The 22,365-nt window shown below is 42.4% G+C and overlaps 1 protein-coding gene across 7 annotated transcripts in view; it reads left to right on the forward strand.

Moving 5' to 3' along the window:
• LOC123969463 overlaps positions 1-22,365 on the forward strand; it is a 121,057-nt gene that overhangs the window by 59,355 nt on the left and 39,337 nt on the right. For 3 of the 7 annotated variants that reach the window (XM_046046881.1, XM_046046883.1, XM_046046891.1), the window contains exon 5: positions 4,995-5,178. The exons of the other annotated variants lie outside the window; for them this stretch is intronic. The gene's annotated coding sequence lies outside the window, so the exon portion shown is untranslated. Of the gene's footprint in view, positions 1-4,994; positions 5,179-22,365 lie in introns of those variants that run through there. 7 annotated transcript variants of the gene reach the window in all.

Here is a 22,365-nt window from a genome sequence, read left to right on the forward strand (position 1 = left end):
ACACACACACACACACACACACACACACACACACCCACACATGCATTCACAGACACAGGGGAGGGGCAGGGAAAAGCCATTTCACATTTCTCCCTCCACTTTCCCTCTAAGACTATTTTCACTTTTTCCTTCCACAATTCCTCATTCCACTCCTCAATTACAATTGAGACCTGGGGCTCCCAAACCACCCCCTCACCCCCACCCAGAGGATAGTGTCCCTCGCTCTCAGTAAACAAGGTGCAGATGTCAGAGAATACAGCAAACTGGTAATGTGCTCAACTGCAATACCACACCATACATCAGCATGTTGAGGTCTCTTGTTGTCACTTAGCCTTACAAACAATTGCAAGCACACACACGTACAGACAGGCTGACACACAACACTGGGGAGCCTTTGTGGTATTGAAAGCTAAATGCCACTAATAGGTTGATTCTGCACACACAATGAATTCAAATTGCCTGCTGTGCAGCACATCGATCTCAACACACTACACTTGAGCACTCCCATCAAACTGGGGGCATTTCCCCTGATGCCTATCTGTGCTGTATTAATGAAGATATATGGTGCAGGTACAGTGATGACATTTTCATGGGCAGCATACAGTTTCCATCTGTCCTGAGGCATCGGTTCATACCACGGCTGTCTGCCCGGTAATTTGGCAAGTCCATAGTTTCGGACGCCACCAGAAACAGGTAGTGAAGAGTTTAGGGAAATGAGCGCCCTGTGCTGTCAGATGGAAAACCCTGCAAGTTGTGTGACAAGATGATTTTATGTTATTGTTTTCTGGTGCGGCTGAAATTTTCTAGAGCAATGCACCGGATCCGTGTGCTAAGTGCAATCAAGTTATTACATAGGTTTGCGGGTGCATGTGTGTGTTTATGGACGCTGTTGCAGGAATCAGGGAACAGCCCTTACTTGGAGGTAAACCAAATGAGTATGCCCAAAATGTAATTAATAATCCATCATTGCATGGGAAAAACAAAGTGTGACCACAACTACATATGTATGGTAGTTATGGTAGTATGGTAGTTAAGTTAAACCAAGATGTCAGTCTGGTAACTGTGATGGATATTCATAAAGGACAGTTAAAGTAAAGTATTTTTGGTCAGCATTTTAAACCTAAAGTTTGGGCAAGAATCTTACAATTCTTCTTTCTCTTATCTGTTTCTTCCTTTCTACACAGATTTACAACATCCCTTACAACTCCCTCTCTCCCTGTGTGTGTGTGTGTGTGTGTGTATGTCTCTCTCTCTAGGTATTTGTAGCTGGGAAAGTTGGGGCACTGGCCGGCTAATGGATGAGGCTGAGCATGTTGCCATGGTGCTACCTGGTGGGGAATGTTCTGCAAAGGGAGTGTGAAGCCTGCAGCCTGCCAATAGAGAACAGAGGGAAGGAGGTGTGTTTTTTTGTATGGAGGAAGGGGTGTCTAATTTCACAAATACATACACATAGTAGCTCAAACAAAACCTCGCAGGCATGCATGCATCTGAGCAAGTGCACATGCAGACATTCACACACACGCACGCACACACACTTTCCATTCAGTAGAATTAAATCTCACCACTTGCAGAGACGGTGCAGTTGAATTATTTATGGCTGCCCGTCTGTGGGCCATGCCGTAATAAAGTTAAGGCCGAGACTAATTTGCAGTTTGATGAGGTGGGCTTTTAGCGGTGGATCCTGGGCCAACATTAAGTACATATTGTTTTTACAGATTTGATTACATTTTTATTGTTATTGTTATTAATGTACTGGGTGTGTGAATAGGGTATATGGGAGCACACATCTACTCGTTTGCTCTAGACAATACAAAAACCTGACCAGAAGAGAGAGCTGAAACTGAATAAGCAGTGTGTGGGTAACCATTAGACATATACAGGATGTAATCTTCTCACTTTAAAAATCCAATAAAAGTGGCAGCTCAACAATTTTTATAGCAACCTGGAGGCAATCTGCTTCTAAATACATAAGCCTCAGCTGTGAATCAGCTGTGAATCGAACCTGAGCCATCTGTCTGCCTGCGTGCACACACCCCTCCATAAGGGCCTATAGAAAGTATCAGGGCTGGTAAGCTGATGTTGACACTCACAGATACATTAAAGCTAGAGTGGTGAGCCTTACACTAATGCGATGATAGTGTTTGGGAATAAGAGATTTTGATTTGCGATTTATCCAAGCTAAACAAAATTCAATTTTATACAATTCTCAAAGAACCCCACTTTGCATGGCACATACAGCACACCGTAAACCCTGTGGATAATTTGATGGAGTGTTGCTGGGCTTTAAAATAAGGACTTTCACAAGCTATTAAAGGCTTAAAGTCTGTAAAAATGTTATGGCGACACTGTAACATCTCACACTGCTAAACAAGAACAAGACACAGTGCAGTCGCCCTCCCCTGGATACATGATAATCCTTTGATTAATGGCACCCAGCATATTTAATGCTTAATACGTAGAACAGAAGCTGACAAGCCAAACAATTAGGTCAATTACCAGATGACAGCTATGTTGTGTTGGGTTAATTACTGGAATCTTCTATGGCGGGACACATCCATTTGAGGGCCAACGGCACGTAAGAGAGCACACATGCAAATGAGCTCACCTACAGTACAGGACACAGCCATGCTAGAATATGTGATCTGTGTTATGGATGAGGATCAGCATATTGGTGTGCTTTTGGGTATGCTTTTGCATTTTGCAGATAGATAAAAGGACTACTTCTTTCACAGTAATTTATCACTATTTCATATGTGAGAAGGTTGGGGTTGAATGCGTATATTTGGCCCATGCTGTGCATGTGTGAATATATTTCCCTAAACTAAATATTTATAGAGAGAGAAAGAGAGTGGATGAGGTAATTTATGTGTGCATGTTTTTTCAGTATTAGTTATATTAGTCTCTGGCATGTGTAATGCTGGTAGCTCCACCAGGAGGAGAGGAGAAATGAAGAGAGGAGAGTTGAGGTCCTGGCCATGCTATCTGTCTGTCAGGGGCTGCTGTTGGAAGCGTTTTAATTAATCAAAATCAGGACACTTAAGCCAGTTGCAACCACTCCTAGGGGCCCATCATGTCAAGATACCCCCCCACCCGCAACTCACACATACCTTCCTGGTGTGCTACATCTTAACTAGAAACATACACGATCCTTTAATGCTGTGACTCAGAGATGAGTATGTCCTGTTTCTGTTTATGCGTCCATCACAGCTGTTCTGTGCATTTGGAGAGGTTGACGTGGGAGCAAAAGACGCCGGCAGAGGTCATTTCCATATTCACTTAGCAGAGTGTTGCCTCGCTCCTTTCTGCACTGAAGCGCTTTAATCAAAGCGGGCGGCGCTGCCACTGCTCCTAAATGGCCCTGGAGCGCCTTTGAAACACACTGACACCGGTGTCGCACTGAAAAGGACATGCTTTTTATCCTCTTAAATAGCTTGTAAAAGGGCCCCATTGACTACACAAACAGCTGACACTTCCATGCCTCCTCATTTTTGCTTCTATTGTAATACCAAGTGAATGTGTCAGCGATACTGGACGAACACAGGCGCCCTGTATAACAATATCCTGTGTTGTTGTTTTTTTTGACTTGGAGCGTTAGTGCATGGTAAATATTTATACAAACATCTGTGAGCTGGTCTTGCGAGGGGGCAATGAGACTGCTTTGATGATTTTTATTTTACTAAATAAATAAACAGAATAGAGAAACCTTATGATGCGAAATTCAAAGACATCACTTTGACAATTTCCTTTTGAGACTGGATAGACAAACGTTGACACAGACAGTAATGGCACGCAGACATGCGTCACCCCACCCCACCCCACCCCCCCACCCCCGCACACACATTCTATAAGCAAAGCGGTACAGTATGAAGGCTGTCATCCATCAAGACGTATTGCCTGTCCTCGTTAGAAAGTCCTAATCCACTTGTTTCTGCAGTCTATTCTCCTGGTAGTTGCCCTGCACTACCACTCTAATGGGCCCAGAGAGCTCACTATGGGCGCACACACACACACCCACACACTTTCTCTTTTCCCCTAATGGTTTTGGAGTGCTGAGGGAGAAGCAGAAGAAATGTTGGGCCATTGCCTACATTCTGTGTGTGACTGAAAAAAACAAAAAAAATGCCAACAGTTATTCTGTAATGTTATACATATAGTCCAACATTTTCATTTACATGGTACATGGTATACTGTTTTTATAGTTTGTACAGAAGAAATCAATATATTTTCTTGGTTCATACCAGTAGGAAATTATGTACAAGGAGCATCAATCAAACTGGATGTTTTCCATCTGAAGCAGCACCCCAATTTTCTTTGTTCAATGCATTATGGGACAGCTAAAAGGAAAAAATCAGAAACAATTTCACAACAGTGTTACTTATTCACGGTCAACATGCTATATACCTGCTTAGGATAGCATGAAATTGTGCCACAGCTCAAGTCCTTTTTATTCCCCTCTATTAAGAGGTCACATAACATGTTCCCACTACATGGTGATTTTATATATCCAGGTACACAATAAAAAAAACATTTTGAAAATAATCTCCGAATCTATATATGTTCACTTGTAATTAAGAATTCTGCCTGTACCAGATTCATAGTTCATTACAGTGTACTTTGACATGTTCTGATGCAATGTTGATGCAACTATAATTGACCTATGATGCAGTGAATCACACAATCTGGTAACGGCCCATGTGATGTGTTTTACGAGCATACAGCGCCTTCCTGGAGGAAAGAGCCAGAGACGTTTCAAGGCCTCACAGACACAACAGAACACTGTATCGACTATTTGGTTTACCCTTGCGCTGCGCTAGGAGACTTCTTAGTGTTGCTAGATTAAATGCAGCTGCCTCTTCATGTCTCCAAGTGTGTGTTGGTGTTTACTTGTGTGTGTGTGGATGTGGTGAATGTGTTGATGGATGTCTGTGTAATTGAGCTGGTGTAAGCGTGGCTTACACTTCTCTCTCTCTCTCTCTCGCGCTCTCTCTCTGTAGTCTCTCAATTAGATGGAGAGCAGGTCCATGGGGAGCCATTGTTTGAGCAGCAGTGGAAGACAAACAAGACTGCCACCGTATGCAGGAGCTCCCTGGGCAACACTTTCACTCCCTGGCTCCTGAACGCACACATATGCAGTCCTACCTGTAAAATTTGCCTACTAATGCACATACTAAGCACAAATAAAATCACATAAACACACACATGCATGTACGTTAGCACTTACTACTTAAATTATGATGCATGCGTAGATGCTCAAGATTGGGAGCTGAAAAAACAAACAGAAAAGCAAGCACACACACACGCACACAAACACACACACACACACACACACACTCACTAATGTAAAATTCACACAAAACATGAACCATATGGACAGATACACAAAAACATACACAGAGGATTATAAGCAAGCGCTGCTCTTCTTGGTAAATGGACCACAACCACAGATCTGGGGGGAAAAAACGAGGGCACACATGTTTACACACAAATTACACCCTGTGGGATAACTTAGCCCCGTTTCTACAACGAAAGGCCACACAGTGTTGGATGATAATGTGCACACGGATATTCCCTTCTGCCAGTTTACTTCTGCCTTAATAACAGCTGCTTGGGCAAGACACCAAACAAGACCAAAATGGGTTTGTCTACAAATTTGGGTCCATTTACAAGAGAAAAGGAGCAACAGAGATGCTCCTTTTGTTGCTTTCCATCTGTCTCAATTTCTCCCTCATCCTTTCATCCCTTAATCTCAGTGTTTCCCTCCAGAGGATTTTTAAGTCATAAACGTTTTATAGGAGCCGTAAAGGGTAAGCATGTACAGTCGGTCCTTCTGAACTCGCACTCCCTGCTCTTTATATCCATGTGAGATGAGAGTTGGGCAGCCAGGTAAAGAATTGCTCTGAAAATAACAAAGATGGATCCTTCTGTATATAGTCCCTTCCTTTTTGTTTTTTGTTGTGCCATGTGTTTTGCCTAGCACTGTTGATTTTGTGATGCACTTTGCGGAGATCACTTCTTGAGACTACCTGCCAAGTGTGTGTCTAGAGGCTTGAAAGAGGTCTTAAACCATGTTAATGGCAGCTTTGCTAAGAAGACAAAAGCTCATTGAAAGATAAAAATAAAACATTTTCTTCAGCCTCAAGCCACAGACAATAGAGGTGTTACTTCATATTGCAGTCTAAAGTGCAAAGATGTACTCCAAGGCATTCAGTGCCACATTAAAGCACAGGTATATTTATTGTTATGTACTATAGGGATACATGCCACCATTTCTATTGTGGGTATCTCTATCAGTCTAAGGAAATGACTTCCACGTACAACATGAGCTTGCAAATAGGAGATGACAGTTATTCAGCTGAATGGGGTGGCAGCCGGCTGTTTCCCCCTAACCTATGCGGCAAGCTGTAAAATAGCAAAGCGAGCGAACAACAAGAGAAATAAATGACTTTCTGGACAAAGGCAGCAGCAAAGCAGAAAGCATTTCTCCTGAGGCTAAGAGGGAGAACGAGAGAGAGAGGGAGAGATGAAGGTGGTAAGGGAGGGAGCGGGGAGGGGATACATCACCTTGTGCAGCGCTCCATATCATTTGCATGGTTTATACTCTCCAAGGCCCCCACCATGCAAATGACTCATAAAGTAGAAATAGAGAGACTTTGGAGCTGGTGTCAGGAGTGAATTTATATATGATTGCCAGGCAGGCCTGGTGTTCTAAATCATTTTCAATTAGATGACACTTTCAATATCGAGCCGCTGATTTAGAGATATTAAAACTTCTTCTCTCTTATCCTCCACAGAGTTGAAAGCAAGCAAGCTTATCTGCCACCCTCCTCACCCCTCCTCTCTCCTTCCTCTTCATCTTTTAATCCGAGGTTTCTCATCTTCCTCCTCTTAAAGGTATATGTCAGAAAGCTCTTTTACAGGAATGAGCCAGCTCTTCAAGGGAGGAGAGGCCTCCTGCATATAAAATGAGGGCAATTTGCAATTCATTTTAAATTTACCATGTCATTGTCTGGGTAGGCATATGCAGCACTGAAACAAATAGGAAAATTTTGCCATTTGTGGGCAATTGTCTTTAGAATTGTCAATTAGAATGGGGGACGTAAGTCAAGGTGGCATTCATTTACAAAGGGCGGGGAGAGGAATATATTTCGGATTTATGACATTGAACTGAATTCCCTTTGCTTTATTAACAGTAAAAGAAAAACAACTTCAAGCCCTGTCACAGAAAAGTTACCTCACGGTGTTGGTGAGCTTAAAGGACCAGCTTGTTAAGCAGCTGAAACTTTCACTGCTTAATCCTTACAAATAACCTTTATGTGCTCTGTCTTTGCCCGCACATCATCAAGACAAGCATCGATCGTGAATCTCTTTAAATAGCCCTCCCTCATTCACATTCTGCTCACGTGGCTGCCTCGACCTTTCTCGAGACTGCCTTTCAAGCATTCATTGTACTGCACTTAACAACTCTGTTGCATCGGCCCGCACTACATTGTAAACCTCAGTCTGAAAGGCACCTACATTTAACCAAATGCACTATTGCGCTGCTGCTTTATCCAACCTTTCTTCGAAGAAATAAAGCTGACTGAAACTGACAGGGTGGGGTCCATATCAGGAGCTTCACTTTCTAGCGCCATTGCCATCTCCTTATCTCGCCAACACTGCACTGAACACATGGCAACCCCATCCCATTCTGAGGCAATAAAATCTATATCTTAATGGACATAGACTAACAGAATGTCCCAAAGTAATGCGACCAAATGGCATCTCCACTCCTCATCATTAGAGTCAACCTCTCACATTTTGCTTAATTCTCCCTCCCTGAACTACCACCACCTCCCCCCTTCCAGGAACAATAAAACCGAGGTTCATCACCCATTTCTACACTTCCCTCAACATGCTGCCCTCCACCTCATCGTCCTTTTCCTCCTCTTATCCAATCCCCTCACCCATCTCTGCCATCCACTTCTCTATCCCCCTCTTCATCCCAGCACTCTTTCTCTCCCTCCCTTCCTCTGTTGTGCTCCACCTCTTCGATCTCTTGCTCCTTCCTATCATCCCCCTGCCCTGCCCCCACACTTCTCCTCTCACTGCCTTGTGTGATTGTGTATGGGGAAGGTCCTGCTGACAGGCCTGGGCAGGGCCGATAACGCCGGGAGCAGAACAATGGGGGGAATATTGTAAAGCCTAATGGAAAGGAGCTGGAGGTGGAGGGGTTCAGGCACATAAATCAACGCGCCTGGCACTGATGGGGCTTTTCAACAGCAATAAGGGAGGCAATACCTCTCAGAGCACCGTGGCAGAGGATAGGAGAGGGGACCTACACACTCCTCCCCTTGTCTAAGATTGAGAGAAGACACATATGGAACGACCTGACACTCACTCACAAAAAGACACATTTTCATGCATACACAAACACTCATACATACACAAAAGTCTCTATTGAAAACATATCCATGGACATCCAGTGTAAAATGAATGCTTGAATGTTCAAATGTGTACAAATATCTTCTTGCACCCATCACACACACACAATCTAAAACCACTTTCTGGAGAGCTATGCTAAGTAGGCACTGTGTCAATCTGTGTGGGGATGGATGGGTGTGGGGCCATTGAGAGTGATAACCAGTGGGGATGGATGAGTCACATTTTACCTTTATGGTGTTCTGCTATTCACTGTGTAAAGATAATGGACGGAGGCACTTAGTAATCAGAGGTAGAATTAAAGAGCTTCTCTCATCTCCATTCTGACTCACTACAAAGCCTTTCTTATTCCATCAATTCTTATTCTTACTTCTTTTTTTTTTTTTACCTGCCATCATTTCTAATTATCTAGAAATAAATGAATTGCTTCTGCATTTGAAAAAAGGTGCTGTGTGTGCTGTTTCAGCCAGCCAAAGTGTGTTCGAGGGCATCTACAGTACGAAGTATGAAGACTATTTGTGAAGGAGAAGAGAGGCCTAGGAAGGTTTTTATGTATGACTGTATTGTAAGTGTAGGGTTACAGAACAGTTTTGCTTTGCTTCGACCTGTTCATCACATTTGTTGTAATGTTTAACAAACATACAGTACTTTCCCTGTTGAATTGTTAAATTGTACCTATGTTACTTTTGAAAGATTAAATAACCCAACCTTACTTCACCAAGGCACATGCTGTTTCCTGCTTGTGGTCCTATTTCATTCTTCCTCAGTCAGATTGCCTATAAAGCAACTGACTAATCACTACAGAAAAAAAATGTTGACAGTGAACCAGTTTAGCAAACTCAAACTTTTTTATGTCAGGGACCCCTAAACTGACACACATTAGACCACAGACCCCCGTCTGATGATTTTGGCTTTTAGATGTTTTATTACAGAAAGTGTATGAAACCCATAACCAAATTAGTCATACAATCTGTCATTGTGTTACCTATGGATGGAAACATAGTGAAAATAAATGATTCACCTTTTTGCTGGGGGACCCCTGGAACTCCCTCAAGGACCCCTGGGGGTCCACAGACTCTTTTAGAACCCCTGATCTAAACCACTGTATTTGTTTGTAAAACCAATGTAAGTGTAATTCAAAATGTTGATACAAATACCAACATCTCGTGTGTTTGTGCACAACAACAGTATGTACCTTAGTAATTAAAATGAGTACACCTGTGTTATTGCAGATAGGAATGAGGGCTTATAGTAGGAAAATATCACCCAAGTTTTAGAAATAACACACTAGTGATGTGGCCGCAGTTTGATTCCTGCATTTTAATCAGTACTGACCAAATGGAATACTATATGAAAGAGAAGCTAATGTACAACGCACAGTAAGTGAATCACTATTATTACCATGAATGTACAGTATGTGTATGGAAATTTGAGGGGAACGCATAACACAGAAATGTGTGATGACACAAGTCAGTGAAAACAAACTTTGGACAAAGAAAATACACTGAAAATGCACAGCATACACGCACACACACACACACACACACACACACACACACACACACACACTCTTGCACACACACTTTCACTCTCGTCTCACATTTTACAATATAAAATAAGTGTCATAGGCCACCTTTGTGCATTCATCACTGTAAATGGCTACACAACAGCAGCTGCCCAGTCTGAAACTCTGTCTACAGCAGTCAGTTTTGTTAAAGGAGCAAGAAGGGGAGGGAGACACAAAGAGAGAGAGAAAGAAGGAAAGGAAGGGAGGGAGTAAGAATTTAAGGAAGAAAGAAAGAAAGAGGGAGAGAGTGATTAGACATCCTTCATAGGTATTAAATCTCCATTAATCATTGCCCCTCTATTCACATCCCCGACTCTGACACAGATAAGAGTGCAGCATAAAAGAGGAACTGGGGAAGACAGAGAGAGGGAGAAAAAGAGCAAAGGAAAAGGGGGAGATCACAGACTTGTTAAAAATAATAAGCTACTACAGAGCCACGTGGAGAGGCCCTGGTGAGATGGGAATTGCTGATTAAATTAGAGGCTCATTAATCAGCCCTTGACCACGACTCCCCCATTTCTCTTGTTCAGCTCGCGCCACTGACTTCCCCCATTTTTTCTCTTTTGCTTTCCTACCTCTCTCTTGCCAAGAGAGAGATCTCCTGCTGAAGGGTCAGGGTTAAGAGTCAGCAGGAAAGGGGGAATAAGAGGGGGAAAAGACCTGGCAATCCGCTCCCATGATTAGCCTGGAAAAATAGCAATCTGGCCTCCAGCCTCCTTCACTGCCCCCTGGTGAAAGTGAGTACAACCAGGGCTGCCAGTTTGGCAACACCAAAATTCCCCTACCTCACACATACACACACACACAAACACACACAAACACACTCTTTCTCTTTTTTTCATCCAGACTCATCCAAACAAAGCTTTCTTGGCACCCTGCTAAATGTTTGCTCTGATTTGGCTGCAGATCTGGCTGCAGCTTTGGTGATCTGTTTGGCTGACTTTGTGGAAGATGAGTGAGGAATGAATGACCAATAGCTGTAGGCATGAGCAGGCATCACTCTGATGATGAAGTGGTTTGAGAGTTGCGAGCCTGTTTCATAATGGTGGTGATTATGCTGAGGTCATTAGAACCTACACATTACATCATGGCTGCCAGCAAGGGGAATCCCCCCGGTTCCCCTTAATGGAGAAAAATGTGTTTTCCCCTCATTACAAAGCCAATCAATTAGTCAGTCAGCTAATCAATCAATAAGTAAATCCATCAGTTGGTCTAGTAGGAGAATGATCCCTACTCCCCTTCATATGGCACGTGCATTATGGATGCTGTGTGTGATGCTCTGTGGTGAAAAATAGTACGCGTTCATTATGACTCAATCATTTAGCCAGTCAGATGATCAATCACAGAGCCGATCTGTCAATCAGTATTTGGGGGACATTACAGTATGAAATGTCTAACAGTAATTGACATGGTGACAGTTTATATAATTCCTGTTTTTTCTAATAAAGTCATGTGTTTTATAATGATCCTATGCCCATGTCTGTAACATTCCTAAAAACTGTATCTTTTAATTCAGTAAAAGGAGCAAAATCACAATGCAAAAAAATTAGTGCTGGGCAACAATTAAAATTTTTAATCACGACTAATCACATTGTTACATGTAAAATTGAATAATGAATTCTAAAGTAGTGTATTGTGCAATTTTAATTTAAATGTACTGCTATATACACAAAAGTATAATAACATGTGGTTTGCAAACACTTTAAACAAATAAGGTGCTTTTTATCCAGCAGTATTCCCTTTACACAGAAGCAATAAAATATTTCTTGTAAATCTCAACTTAAACATTAATGTAATCAAATCAAATATTAAACCAAAGTTATTTGCCACTTCCAGGGAATTACCTTTTATCTAGCTTGTTAAAACAAGTTACCATCAGAGTCCAATTTTCTGAACAGGTATCAGCATGAGGTATCTTTTATCAGGGAGCAGCAGAAACAGTCTGTTCAGTAGGGTTGGGACGATGTCTACAAAACTACATTGAAACATCGGGATGGATGATGGCATGGGAGGGGTGGATCGCGGGTGTAAAAATATGGAAAACAGATGACAGCGTAGTCTGCCGAAGCCTCCCTCCACTGCTTGTTTGGGTGGGTGATTTGCAGGCTGATCAACATCCCGCCCCTCCTGTGGCCCATGGTTTGACTGTATGTGTATTAAGAGCCACGAACTTTCAAACTAATAATAATAAAATAAAAACTGCGTTAACGTGCGATAAAATAATTGTCGGCGTTAATTAATTAATGCGTTAATGCGCTAACGTGCCCAGCCCTAAAAAAAATCTTGTGTATAGGTTGTCTTGTTGAGTTTTGTGTATTTCTATAAAGGCTGACCAGCTTAGGCTTTAAATGTGATATAGCATTGGTCCATGCTCTATACTTAACACACATTAAAAGCATAACTGTTCAACAAAATATGCTGATAGTATGTAAAGATACTCATTATGCAAGTGTAAGCAGCATTTCTACGTTGCAGTTTGAGGTTGAGCTAATTCCAACTAATCTCTAGACAGCCTAGAAGAAAGCATATATTTTGTGTGTAAAATCTTAATCTATGGAGCAACTGTGAAATAAATGTAGTAAAAATGTACAATATTTGCCTAGGAGTAGCAGAAAAGATTACTCAATTCAAATACTCAAGTCAAATAAAAGTACCTCAAAATTATCCAAGCTGTGACCATACTGACATGCTATCACATTTTCAGCTAAGATTTCAGACTTGTTAGCAAACAGTTGCATATTTACACATTCAACACTAAATTAGTGACAGTTAACATTACCCCTAATTAAGTGTCATGTACACCTGGCAAATGTAAGACCAATATTCAATGTCCTTTTTGGTCTGGTTTGATGGTGACCCAGTCCTGAGGGAAATTTCTGACTGGCTTTTTAGCTGCTTAATGCTCCACTATGTTCACCAGCAAGTCACTAACCTTGTCTGTCTCCTGTAGTACAGAAGTGTACATTGGGTTTATCAGAGCTTTTTTGCTGAAAACAGCTGCCTTCTGCATCCGGAATTGACAATGACAAAAAGCACCAAAGAGCTAAGGGGAACTGCAGAGTCGGGTGATAATTCTCTCTGGGTTTGTCTCTATGAGTAACTTCTTTCACATTATAATTAATCATATGAATTATTAGTTAATATAAAGATAATGATTATAGCAGCTTTAAATAAGCACCCCAAACTGTACCAATGTGTAATGTAATGCAATAACAGTATTGGAATTGCCACTGCAGGAACAGCTCAAAAAACTTGAAAGAATAGATGGCACCTTTAAAACATATCTCACTGCCAAATATAAATCTCCTCTCCATTATTGTCAGGTGGATGAGTGGTAGGAAGGAAAACACAAGTCTACCTATACTTTCTGCACCTCGCCCTGTGAGGTCCCCCTCAGGATCAGCAGATAAATTGAACAGGAGTCCTTGACATATCTCACAGCATCCTTTTCACTCCATGGCTGCCCTATCCCTCGCTTACCCCGCCGTCCCCTGCTTGCTCCATCCGCCACAGAGCGGGGGGGAGTAATAGGATCCGTTGGCTACCTGACCCCCGCATATGAAAAGGACCGACACACAAAGCAAGGCGGGAGCGGGCAATTAAAAAAAAAGAAAGAAATGGAATGAAGGTGGAGGAATAGAATAGGCAGGAGGGAGAGCGAGAGAAAAGCAAAGGAGGGTGATGAGGAGAGCATGGGAAAAAAAAAAAACAAGCGCCCAGCCATGTGTGAAAGACATAATTGAAAATGTCAAAAGATGTAAGGAATGACAGCAATGAACTGGCTGAGCATGGCAGTGCAGTCTGTCAGTGAGCTACTACCTCCATCCTGAATCGTTTCTGCCTCTCTTTCCTCTCCTACATAGTATATTCTCTGTGCACATGCACACACGCATAAACACACACTTAAATAATTTGCGATATCGTTATTCACTCATTTGATTTCATCCATCTGCATATGGTCTCTATGTGACTTAACCTCTCTCTGGCGGGTTTCCCAGCAGAGCATGTCAGAGTGCAGCTACACACGTGTAGCTAAAGACCCTGTGCAAACGTATGCATGTGAGCATATGCATATAGATGGATTTGAAAGGGAAATGTGATGCTAGATCAGCACTTGACCTTAATGTCAGCTTTACTGCTTATCTTCACTTCCGCCCATCATTCTCTTCTTCATGAGTTAGCCCCCGCCCACCACCGTCATCTTCTTTTTTTACCTCTGAAGAGAAATATGAGATTCGTCGCCCACATTGGCCACAGATGATGGGTTGAATGCATGCCTTGTAATTCTATCTTATAATAGTGCAGGATGAGGGGTAGAAAGCAGAAAACACCACTTAAGCATCTCAGCCAGCATATGTAAAATATACAAGGAGCAGATAGAAGGGAACGCTTTCTTCATTAAGATACTTGATTCAATTTGGTGTCAGTCAGTATTATAATTTTTATGTTATGGAATAGAGAAGAAAACATCATGACCATGATAATATACCAAGTAAATCGGATGTGGAATATCAACCATCTGTTAAATAAATATTAATTATCAGTTAAATTATCAGATATGCATAAAAATGTTTCCCCATTGTGCAGATACAAAACATAATTCAGGTGCCATTATCAAACACATTTGCTGTTGGAAATTACCAGTAGGCCTAGACAGGGTTGGTAGATGAATGAATGGTTTCAAGATAAATGTGTTGTTGTTTTGGAGGTAACAATAGTACTACAAACGGGTTGAAGTCTATCCAATCAGATTTCACTTTTGAATTTATATTCATTCAGGGTAAATTCACCTCTTCATGTATTTACAACTTCAGTTTGAGGAGCGTCACATAAAGAGGTGTGACCATCTGATGGGGAATATGTATTTCCTGAAGTCATCAAGTCAAAGCAAGTCCAGAATTATCACTTCCCATTAATGTCTGTACCAGTTCTGTCTAGAAGGAGCCAATTTTCTTGGAAGAGAAAACATTTTCTCAGTGTCATTAATTAAGGAGAAAGAGGGGGCTGTGTGGCCGTATGGAGATGTGAGGATGTAATTTGCATAGCTTGATGACACGGGTGGATCAAATCACTATGATACATATAGGCTTTCTGCACATTCATGAATATTCATTTTTTCAGTACCCCACCAACACAGCACATCAAAAATAGATGTGCAGGTTGGAAAACGATCTTATCAGAAAATCCATGGGTGACATATAGCATTCAGCTGCATCCCTCCACCATGGAGAATGTGCTCAGTGATTTTAAGTTCGTTGAGTTCAGAGTCTTGGTGTAAGCTGGTTTATACAACCATTTGATAACAGAGCACAACAGAAATGTCATGCAAGTCTTGTGTGAAAGATACCAGGACCTCCTGCTGTAAAAACATGAAACCCTGAAAGACCCACTGCACACCAACATACTGTAACTCTCCCTGTCTGAAAAGGCAATTGCCACTGTGGCTCAGAATAGTGATAGACTATATCCTGCAGCGATGTCGAAGGTGAACAAGGCAGCTCATCCTTGAACACTAATAGGTGTTACTTTTTGTTGCCTGTGGGAATCAGTTTTACTTATACTGTAATGCTACCCTCCCAAACGAGAGGGAGTGAGAAGGAGAAAGGGTTGTTGTGAGAGAGGAAGAGAGGGAGGGAGAGGAACGTAGAGAGAGGAGGGTGTGGAGGCAAAAATGGCTCCAGGGTTTATTTAAGACTTAAATTAAACACTCAGATCAACTGTGCCAACAAAAAATAAACCATTAATGACAACTGATTATATTAACAACACACAAAATATACAGAGAGAGAGGGTGGAGGGTTATAACAGGATAATTTGCAGAAAAGGGGAAATAGGAAGCATCTCATGAAATAGAAAATCTAGGAAAATCATATATTGTGTGTAAATGTGTAAAACATAGACTGTATTCTTAATTATTTTTTTCTTTGGTCATGCTTACAGTATCCCTTAATAAATTGGAATGTACTGCAGAGAGTTGGATGTGTGCACATACTGTAGGATTGTAATTGCGTGCGTGGGTAAGTATGTGCGCTGGCGTGCCTGCCTGTGAGCACAGTTGTGTCAAGTTCAGCTGCATCCAAACAACCTGTGAGCGTCTCAACACACCACACGGTGGGAAATGAACTGGCCAGCCAGTTAGAAAAGAGTGTCGACACAGCAAACACTGCTGCAACCAGGGACAGCCGGTAATGGGATAAGTGGCGGGTTGCAAATGTGTCAACTGGAGTGTGAACGCCATGTTAGGTATGCAAATGAAGAGGAGAACCTATTGGCTTGGCACGCATGGCCCATCGACTCCACAGCAGCCTGCCACAGTGATACAGAGATGGCCGGTGGTGATTGCAGCATACTGTATTATAATTAATTATACTGTATGGGTTGTTGATTACAACCAAGGAAATTAATCCAATATATCTCACAGTGATGACAAAAATATCCTGCTTCATGAATGCAAGCTCCAGTGTTGCTCCAAACCCAGGCCAGTTTTCAGAACGTTTTGCAGCATCAATTTCGGTAACAGACACTGGCTACACCTGTGCAACACATACAATTACAACACAATGTCCAAATGGGTGGTTATAATAAACAAAACTGGCCTGTTTAACACAAAGTTCAATAGCAGGGCAAATGACTACACCATGAGCAAATTCAGTAGTATTCAGTACCCAGAATATCCAGATTGTATCATGATCCTGATCATCAGTTGACTTGCATCCTTGCTCACATTTGATTTTATCTACTGTATGTGAGACTGCAGCTTCTAATAAACATGAAACATGGCTTATTTAGAATAGACAGATATATCCAATAGTATTCAACAGTTTGTCATGACATATGTGTATTCACACCTGTATTTACAGCTTTCCACTTATGATCAGAAAACCTTGGATGCACTCTACCCTTGATTGCATCTGAGCACTGGATAAATGAAAAGTAAGAGGTCATTACCAACTTTATTGCAAGCTGAGAACATATAATTCCTACCTAACTGTTTACAATGTTTTGCCTTTGGCACTGGACTTTGCAAACATCGTCAGGTCACACTCTAGCACAACAATGATTAATTTAAAGTGCTTGAGGGGAACACATTTTCAAAATCCAAATGTCAAACCTTGAATGAAAAATCTAAAGTAATTTTCAAAACAGTTTCATGAATGTACCCATGTACCATGTCTCCCCTTGACCACCCTTCAGCTTCTTGCAGGAGAGAAATACTAGACTGAATCATCTTACTTTCACTTAAAAATCAGAGACGGCAGCTATTCAGAGGTCAGGAACTATGTTATACCTGATTTAGTCGCAGCCAGCAGAGCATATCCTGGCACAGTGCTACATGTTACCATATCTGAATGCCTTTTCCCAAGTGGGATTGCTGTTTTTGTTGTGTGAAGCTGCTGGTTGGTATCACAGAACAGATTAGATAGTTGTTGGGCAAGCCGCTTCCCCCTCCTCTTCCTCTTACAGCACCCTAAATTATCTTTTTGATTTGGCACCCTTACAGCTGGAGAGTTTGTTTTTTCCTCTTTGTACATAAACACATGACAAAAGGCCAGTGGCAGCGCTGTGTGCACAGCAGGGGCAGAATTTATGGCTAATGCATGGGCAGAAACAAAAGCAAAAGAAAGTGAAAATGACTTCACAGCAGCATGCCTCGAGCTCCTTTGAAGAAAAGTCAGGAGTCCTTAAGGTTCAGAGAGGAGAAAAACCTGATTTCTGTTCCTCTGCATTTTTCTTTGTCCTTCCAGCCCTCCCTCCTCCTCCTTCTCCCCCTTCCCCCTTTTCTAATTTTCCTGAGGACAGAGGTGCCTGCCTGCCTGGCACATGACATTGATTTCCATCAGCGCTTGGAAATAACCTCGGAGCGGTTGCCGGGGCAACCCGCATCTACCGTTTTGCATTTTTGCATATTGCCGCTGAGATTTTTTTTTTCTGTCTTTCTTTTTTCATCGGGCTGGCCGCGGCTCACAGAGCGACGGGATGACAAATGCTCTCAGGTAGAGAGGCGATGGCAGGGGATGGAGAGGAGGGGAGAGAGGGGGAGAGGGTGGGTGATGGAAGAGGAGGAGAGAGTAGCGGTCGGGTGGGTGGTGGTTTGGAGAGGAGGGGAGATGGGTGGGGGTCGCTCAGAGAGATGGATTGCTATGCCAGGCAGGAGCAGGCAGGGCCGTGGAAACTCTGGCACGTAGTATGTGTGTGTGTGTGTGTGTTGGATGGGAGAGTTATTGATGTCTCCCCATTGGGGGCATTGGAGGGGGTTGGGGGCAATAAAACACCAGAGCACTGACACCGATGGACTCCTGACTCCTAATTAACTACATAAGGACAGGCACAGAGCTTGAGAGAGCTAGAAAGAGGAAAGACGCATTCAGAGAGATAAAAACTGATAGAAAGTAGACAAGAGAGAGAGGAGAGAGGACAAATCAAACCAATTACATTTACTGGGTCACGAGCACAGCAAGATGCTTCCCTCTTTCTAACATAACACACACATCTGTCTGTGCTGCAGGCCAGTGCCGGCGCTGCCACTCACAATGTAAGCCCGTAGAGGACATCAAGTCCCCTCACTGACAGCAACAGCATGCGAGTGCCTGTGTGTTTATGTGCAGTTGTAGGGGTGTTGTGTATGTGTGGGCGTCACAAGTGGTCTTGCTTTCGTCATTTACAGTTCAGTGGTGTAGAGAGGGAGGCATCCTTGTTATTGTGTGGGTTTCTGCAAATAGTATGTGCACAGGAGCATGGGGCGTGTGAATGAGTGCGCGGAGTGGCTATCGAATCACCGGAGTGTGTCATGAGAAATGTGGATGCAAAGAGAGAGAAAGAGAGAGAGGGAGGGAGAGTGAGTCCAGACTACCTACGACATTCCATCACCAGCATTTGCCTTGTGATTTCTCTTCCCCTGCCCTGTATCAACACCCCAGTCAAAGTGCAGCCAGGGAGAAAATTAATTTCTTATTACCTGATTATATTATTAGGTTTCGCTTGGAGGGTCAGTTAAATATTCAACATCTGCATTTCATCAAGCAAGGTATAGCATGGTATAGGAGTGTATTGTACAGCAGTGCTATGGGTTGAGCAGGGCAGGCCGGCAGTGTGAGCCTGAATTCGGGGCTGTAATCGTCTGAGACATGCCTCCCCATCCCGAGGAATAAAGACTGGCGCTGGCAATATGCTGGCAGAAAGCAATTTGCTCGAGTGCTATTCCCTCTCCGGCATCCACTGGACACACACACACTCTTGCAAGCACGCACACACCAAAGCGATGCAATGCCCAGCCATTCAATTCACAATGGGTTCAGGAGTTTCACTCTTGTAAAGGGCACACCTTCGGACACATTTTCTGTCTCTCTCTCACTCACACATGTACACAAATGTGATCTAGCTTTTTTTATCTCTCAAATAAACTCAAGCAGACTGCATTCATCCAGCAAGCCCTCAGATTTGCCTTTCATTCCCCCTCTGCTCCAACACACAGAGGATTTAAGACGTGACCGATGCCTGAGAGCACCCTGCAAAACCACCTCGCCACATCTCACAAACACACAAACTGAGAGTGGAATTTCGAGGCCATCAGATGAAGAAAATGAAAAAATGATATTCTCAGCACTGCAGGGGCAGCAACCAAGGGAACATACACTGAAAAAAAATAAATTTAAACATTCCTGGTGTAAATCAATCTCATGTTATATATCCCTAGCTCACCTGCTGTCCTGATAGGTCTTGCAAGGGTAGGGTAAACACAATTGATCATTACAAAATTCATGAGGTCCATACATACTAACTTGGGTCTCTCTCCTTCTGGAGGGCAATGCTATTATTTTTTTTCCTCCATCCCTCGCAACAAATCTACACACTCAGTGGCTAAGACTCGAGAAAAGGGCAAATTTGCATACCTTCCATAAGGAAGAAAATCTGATCATATAAATGTAAATAAGGTGAGCTTAACTTATATTTTCCTTGGGAAAACAGTGAATTGATAACATGAGTGAGCCAGGCTGAGGACTACAGGTGGATGGAGTGGAGAGGGCTCCAAGGGGCTCGTAGATCAGTATATGCATTAATGTCAGGGACTGACAATGGGAAATTAGCTTTGTTACACATGCTGGCACAGGCTTGAAATGTTACTGCTGTGGAGCAACAGCAGGAGGCAGTGCTGCAGCATCTACAGAAACAGACGCAAACGCATGGCTCTTTTGCCCACTAACTGTCCCTATCTGCTACCCACTCTTTATTTCAGAATTTTTTATTTTACAGTTTCTCAATTGCTTAGGCATGTTTTCTTAAACACTGTTGCATAGTGAAATCACTACATCAGTTTATACTGCAGCAAAAACAATAACTTTTGCTGCAAAAGGCCATACCTCTATCAAAACATTAACTCATCACTCAAAAGTAAATAAATTTACTGGTGCATCAGAGCCACCAAAATAAATATCTTTTTATCATTGCTTAAGTCAGCACAGTCATATAATTGTAAAATATCCTCTACAGTTACCTTACCATTTCCGATATGTCCTCTATTCACAATACGTACCTTATATGTCACAATAATATAAAATTAAATATAAATCATTAGTAAAAAACAAAATAAACATGGCTTGCAACACATGACTGGTCATTCAAACACTTATCTCTATGTGGCCACAGCCCTTCATCAAATATTTGGCCAAGCAATACACACAAAACCGCAACTGTGCCCATAAATGTCCCTACCGTGACGTCCTCACAAGCAGCATGTTGTCTCTGTCCTCCATCTATTTCTGTGTGCCCCTCCTCCTCTGTCCAAGAACATCACATATATAGTTTACTTCAGCAGCGTAACATAATTGTGATTTGCCCCGGTGTAAATACTTTTCTTGGGGCCCTCTACCCCGCCCTAAAAAGCATGCACACAACGTACTTACAACACCACGCCATTGCAGCCTCAAACAGCAGCCAAAGTGCCCCGTCTATCAAAGCAAATCTAACAGCCTTGCTCTGCACTCAAACCACCACAGCCTGCTGTCTTGGACTAGCAAACAACCAAAATAGCTTTAGCCAGCTACAGTAACAAATAAACAAAAAGTAGCTTACACAGTATGTCAATAAACACAGAACAAACAGCAACCAAGAAAAGCACAGCAACTCATTGTAGGCCTACAAAGTATGAATGAATGGATGATGGCATCTGATCACGTTTCATGCTACATTTGTTGCAGTCCCTTGTGGGCCCTTGTAATCAGCTGGGCCCTGGTGCAATGCACCATCTGCACCGTTGGTACTTACACCACTGGTCGACTTTCACTTTTCCCCTCTGTGTGAGAGGGCTGCTGTTCCCATTTAAAGAGGTGGTATTGTGCTTTTTGGCTTTTTCCCTCTCCTTTATTGAGTTATATATATTTTTTGTGCATGTAACAGGTTTGTAAAATGAAAAAGCCCAAAGTCCAGCCCAAAGGGAGTCCCCATCTCCCACAGAAAGCTCTGCTCTGAACCGCTTGAAAACAGCTCGTTTGTAGTCCAGCCCTTCACTTCCTTTACTTGTGACATCACAATGAAAACGCGCCATAAATCTAGCGGGGACAGGCACGCCCTCAAACTAAGCTAGTCTGAGCGGAGGCCCTTTGGCTCGACTCAACTTTGTTTGGTTTTCCGTTGTAGAAATGTTGTACCTGTACCTGCTTCCTTGTACATTTTTTCATATCACCTTATCTCCGTCGAGGTTCCAAGCGAGCTGAGGGATACTAAAACGTAACGTGAAAACACGACATACTGCTGATTGGTCAGAGAGAATATTCACTATTCACTGCATCATCATTGCGTGCACCAGACAGAGGCCAGCAACAGAAATTTTTATATTTTACAGCTTTCGTATGGAATTTCATCACTAAATCCACTTCTGAGAAGTTTTGAGGTGAGAAATCAGCTTCGAATATTTCGAATATTGACAGTTTTACGAGAAATGATGGTGGAACAAAAATGTGCTTGAATATTTTTGGAGTTGAGGAGTTCTGCAAGTTCATACCGCTTATCTGTCTTTACATTCTGCAACAGTTCAACGTTTAGTCCTGATGGTAAGATGTGGAACAATGATGTTGTGGACTTGAGAGTAAATTATACCATCTGCTATGTTACAGTCGCAGTCTGAAGCGGCTTTGATTTGGATCACACTACCTTGTTTCTTGCGACCCGCCCTTCTCTGCTTCTGATTGGCTAGTAGTTCTTACCTGGGAACTGCGCATGTGCAGCTCCCAACAAAGATTTTGTACAAGTAAGATGCATCACTCTGTAGCTCAAGAGTGGAGTGTATAACACACAGGGTGAAAAGAGGAGCTGCAGCAATGTGCAGTATGAGAAAAATATGGTGTTTTTTGAAAATTAAACCATGTAAACCTGTTCTGGTACAA

This window comes from Micropterus dolomieu, linkage group LG04 (assembly GCF_021292245.1).
Source record: "Micropterus dolomieu isolate WLL.071019.BEF.003 ecotype Adirondacks linkage group LG04, ASM2129224v1, whole genome shotgun sequence".
Taxonomy (NCBI): domain Eukaryota; kingdom Metazoa; phylum Chordata; class Actinopteri; order Centrarchiformes; family Centrarchidae; genus Micropterus; species Micropterus dolomieu.